We start from the raw sequence: 5470 nt of genomic DNA, 5'->3' as shown, positions 1-5470 counted from the left end.
TCATTAGACAAGACAGCAAAGCACGGTGTAAATAGCAACAAGATTCTTCTTTGTCAAGAATTCCCAAAGCTCTTGTCTGTTCACTAGGATACCCAGGCCTCAGGATCCAAATAATTCATCATTAGAAATTATCTGTCACGGGGCTGGGGATATGGCCTAGTGGCAAGACTGCTTGCCTCATATACATGAGGCCCTGGGTTCAATTCCCCAGCACCACATATACAGAAAATGGCCAGAAGGGGCGCTGTGGCTAAAGTGGCAGAGTGTTAGCCTTGAGCAAAAAGAAGCCAGGGACAGTGCTCAGGCCCTGAGCCCAGGTCCCAGGACTGGCCAAAAAAAAAAGAAATTATCTGTCACATTCCTCAGTTCTATTGGAAGATGACCCCATCCTGCCAAAGATAATGCTAGTATGTAGACTCAGCATACAATTTAGGTGGAGCTTGAGATCCTTTCAGGCTTCACATTTTAGTTTCACCTCCAACATACAGATGAGTTACTGCAGAGAGAATCAGCCTTTGTGGGAAGAAGCCACCAGCTAAGCAGGAACTGAATTTGGTTACTACAAAAACCTACGTAGGTTAGGGGATGACCCTAAAGAAATATCTACCTGAACTGCAGAATCTGATCTTCTGTAAAATAAAGGTCTTCATGGACATAATTAAGAATCTTGAAATGAGATTTGGCAGAGAGACACAGGGGAAAACCAAGTAAGGGCAGAAGTTCAACTGGAGAGGTGCAGCTCCAAGCTCAGGAACACCAAGCATTTCTAGCTACCACTGTGAGTTAGGACACAAGCATACAATGGATTCTTCCTCAGAACTGCCATAGAAACCATCCACCCCAACACCTTCATTTTGTTCTCTGGTCGTCTGTGAGAGAATAATCATCTGTGGTGTTTTTCTTTGTTTTGTGCCGGTCCTAGGGCTTGAACTCAGGGTCAGGACAATGTCCCCGAGCTTTTGTGTTAAAGACTCGCACTCATGAGCCACAGCTCCACTTCTGGCTTTTTGGTGGTTAACTGGAGATAAGAGTCTCACTTTCCAGCCCAGGTTTTGAACCACAGTCCTCAGAGCTCAGCCACCTGAATACCTAGGGTTTGAGACGTGAGCTACACTATCTAAAGTTTTTGAGCCAAACTGAATTTGTGGTGGAAGATCTAGAAAACTAATCTATCCTTTTGCCAGTCCTCAAGAGCTATTTAAAGAAATGTTCTGGAAAGGGAGAAGGTATTAGCTTCTATGTTGTTATCTATTTAACTGACTTCATGGTGCAAACACGAAGTGCAAAGGGTACAAGGGGTAATAAATATCTCTGAGGTCAGTCAATGTGTTTACCCTACAGCATGAATATATGCTCTTACAGAATTGTCTCCTCTCTATGGTACACCCAGGTCATATAGGTAAATGTCATTAACCCTACTTTAACAAATAAGTTCTTGTCTGTTGTTATCAAAATAGACTCCTCCTAAAGTGAGCATGGAGGGACATGAGTCACTGGGTCAGCAGTGGTCCTAAAGGAACTGGAAAGCAGAAGCTGTCCTATACAAACGGGACATATTTCCCTAAATAATATCAAAAGTATATGAGATTAATCCTGCCATTATCCCAGGTAGTACTGCACCCAGTCTTATGATAGATATGGTAATATGGAGGTCAGATCTGGCCAGCAAAAGAGGGCAGAAGCTGATTCCATCTCCACTATCTCCCCAGCCCTGTCTGCTCAGAAGCCCGGGAAGATTCCCTCTCCTTGTAACAATACTGCCCACCCCCCCCACCCCCAATCCGAATCCTCCGGTCAATTCTTGATGGTTGGGCACATGGCCTATAGGTTACTGAACCTAAAGTGCTTGGAACTGGGAGCTTCCCAGTGACCCTGCCCCCTGACCTGACCCTATTTAGGGGCAGGCCAGTTCAGGAGCCATTATGCCATACCACATGTTTGAGTCTTGTGTCTCTCATCCCCATGGCATCCCAATTCAGCTCTCCATTGGAGCTGAATTGGTTTGTTGGTACTTGGAAATCTTCCGGAAGTAAATCTCTGTGCCACTATCCTGTTTTGTGTTATATGTTTTCCTGAAACATGGGACTTGTCCATCCCAAACTTCCCCAATAAATCCATCTTTTTACTTGAGACTGTCTCTGAGTGGTGGACTCTTGGAGGGATGGGGGATTCCCTCTCCCGCCCCCACCATGCCATTACAGATATGACTTGGCTGTAATTCACGAGGAAGATTTTAGAGATATGAATAAACTGTTGTGCCAAGTCGCAAGACCACTCCCAAGAAGACCACCGAGATTCAGACACTCCGAAATGCAAAAGCAAGGCAAGGCTTTATTTAACGAGCTGCCAACTCGGGCCTCGTCCTACCCACCGACACAGCGGAGGTTAGGAGGAAGCCTCGAGCTGTGATTACACAGGGCTTATAAAGGCAAAGAACAAGGTTACAACAATCAGCTGTGTAAGCAAGATTAGAACACAGGTACAAATCTGATTGGCTCAGGGTTCGATTCTAAAATGGAGTTCACGTGGTGGGGCCTGACTTCAAAGTCTGGCACCTCATTTCCCCCTTTTTCTTTTTGGTACCTTGGGAGCCAATCATGGCTCCATTCTGTCCATTTTAATGGCTTGCATGTCTAGGGGATGATATAGAGGTAAGGCATGGGCCAGTAGGGCCCAAAGTAGTATCCGAAAATAACTCTGGTCCCTCGGTTTTAAAGGGGGGCTGATGGGTGAAGATCATCCATCTTCTGTAATTTCTTCAGGCTGACTCAGGGGCGTTGAACAAGGTGGTCCACACAGAAGTAGTTTTTAAGCATGCTCTCTTACCTGGAACTTATTAAGGGCCAGTATTAGATCTTGACAAACTTGTAGGAATCACCTGTGCTTCTCTGTGGGCCTGCTGGAAACTGTTACAAAAAACCTACAAAGAAGCTGGAATGGCAATTAAACATTTTGGTAGCCACAATTCTCCCTTTCTCACTTTGCAATAATTATTTAGGACAATTTTACTTCCAAACCTCTTATCTAGAAATGTATTCTTGATTTCCAAAGCCTTTCTAACACTAACAACACTTTAGCTTTTATCTGTATCGGAAAAACTGAAGCTCACAGGCATTCTGAAACCAGGTGCCGCCCTTTGCTTACGGGCTGCTTATTTCAAAAGAGCCTCTTTTTTTTTTTTTAATTCAGTCCCAGTTACTGCATGGCATGAAGACCTTTGAATTTAAACTTAGTTTTACATCATACTGCAGTCTTGAACATGTTCACTCACACATGCACACACACATACATTTTCAAAAGATCTTAAAGCGCGCTGAATAAGCATCGGCCGTACATTTTAAGACAAAAACCTTTAACAAATGATTTTACCATTCTCCAGCCTCATTTTCCAGGGCTTGATAGTTTTAGTAAAACATTTTTAGTCTTAGTAAAACATTTTAGCGCACCAAACAATTTTCTGCTTAAGAAGGCTGGGTGGGGGTCCCCCCAGAGTTCTTTTTGTGGACACTCACACTCTGATTGTGAACCATCGCCTGTACATCTTTCCAATGAGCTAAAGTCAAGTCCAGGGGAGTGGAAGGAACGTTCCCCATCATCCGTTTGTCAGTCAGGCACAGTGCAAGAAAGAAACACACAAAAATGAGCTATCTCCTTAACTTCCCTCCAGTGAGCTAGGATCAAGTCTAGGGGGCTAGATGGAGGTCCTCAAGATAGAAAGTTATCCATAGCTCTGATCAGATGTAATACAAAAGGAGGAAAACACACAGGCCTAAGAAAAGCTACGAGTTGGAGATCTCCCAAGCTGGCCCACAACCTCCTACAAGGGTGCAGAAGGAATGGACCCGAGTTGGCCCACAACCTCCTGCAAGGGTGCAGAAGGAGTGGACCCGAGTTGGCCCACAACCTCCTGCCAGATAAGCAGAAGGAGCAGACCCAAGTACAAGGTGGGTGGGTTGAGTCTCATTTAGGAGGCCCTCCTGGTCAGTTCCAGCCAAAAACCAAACTGACTCTCGCCCTACAAGTATAAGCCGCTGTTTTCTTACCTTCGGAGTCTGGGATCTCGGGGTCTCTGGGGCTATCCCGGACGAGCCCCCAAATGTTGTGCCAAGTCGCAAGACCACCCCCAAGAAGACCACCGAGATTCAGACACTCCGAAATGCAAAAGCAAGGCAAGGCTTTATTTAACGAGCTGCCAACTCGGGCCTTGTCCTACCCACCGACACAGCGGAGGTTAGGAGGAAGCCTCGAGCTGTGATTACACATGGCTTATAAAGGCAAAGAACAAGGTTACAACAATCAGCTGTGCAAGCAAGATTAGAACACAGGTACAAATCTGATTGGCTCAGGGTTCGATTCTAAAATGGGGTTCACGTGGTGGGGCCTGACTTCAAAGTCTGGCACCTCAAACAATAGTACCAAAACATTGAATAAAACTACATTTAGAACATGCTCAATGATAGCTATGTTCTACCCTTCTGTAGCCAGACATTATCTAAAAAGATTTCATGGTTTGTAGAATAAAAATTTAGGAATCACAGTTTTTTTTTTTTTTATTAATTGGACATAAATTTTTTTACAAGGTGTTGTGCAAAGAGGGTGCAGTTACATAGTAGGGCAGTGTGTACATTTCTTATGATATCTTACAACCTGTTTTTCTATCCCTTGTCTAGGTCAGGTTGACATATATGCAATATACAATGTATCAAGAACATATACAGTATTCACAGACTTGGTCTCTACTGTCTCTCCGTCTCCCTTTGTTAACAGTCATATATCAGGGAGATCATGCCCCTTTGTTTTCTGTGTTCTAGGCTTGTCTCACTCAACATTATTTGTTCGAGTTCGGACCATTTCCCTGCAAATAACAATATTTCACCATTCCTAATCGCTATGTAGTATTCCATTGTGTATAAGTACCATATTTTTTGGATCCATTCGTCTGTGGAGGGGCATCTGGGTTATTTCCATATTTTAGCTATTGTGAATTGTGCCGCGATAAACATGGTAGTACAAATGCCTTTTTGATATCTTGGATTTTGCTGTTTAGGATAGATGCCTAGGAGTGGTATGGCTGGGTCATAGGGTAGGTCTATATTGAGCTTTTTGAGAAACCTCCATACTGTTCTCCAAAGTGGTTGTACTAATTTGCACTCCCACCAACAATGGAGAAGGGTTCCTCTTTCCCCACAGCCCCTCCAGCATTTGTTGTTTCCTGAGTTCAGAGTATAGGCCATTCTAACTGGGGTGAGGTGGTATCTCAGGGTTGTTTTTATTTGCATTTCCTTTACTAGCAGGGATGTTGAGCATTTTCTCATATGTTTCTTTGCCATTTTTATATCTTCTCTTGTGAAGTCTCTCTTTAGCTCTTTTGCCCATTTATTGGGCCATTTATTTTGCCCGTTTATTGGGCTTGGAGGGGCTTAGTTTTTTGAGTTCTCTGTAGATGACCGATATCAGGCCTTTGTCTGTT

This window comes from Perognathus longimembris, chromosome 12, assembly GCF_023159225.1.
Source record: "Perognathus longimembris pacificus isolate PPM17 chromosome 12, ASM2315922v1, whole genome shotgun sequence".
Classification (NCBI taxonomy): domain Eukaryota; kingdom Metazoa; phylum Chordata; class Mammalia; order Rodentia; family Heteromyidae; genus Perognathus; species Perognathus longimembris.
Note: the sequence above shows the minus strand (reverse complement) of the source record.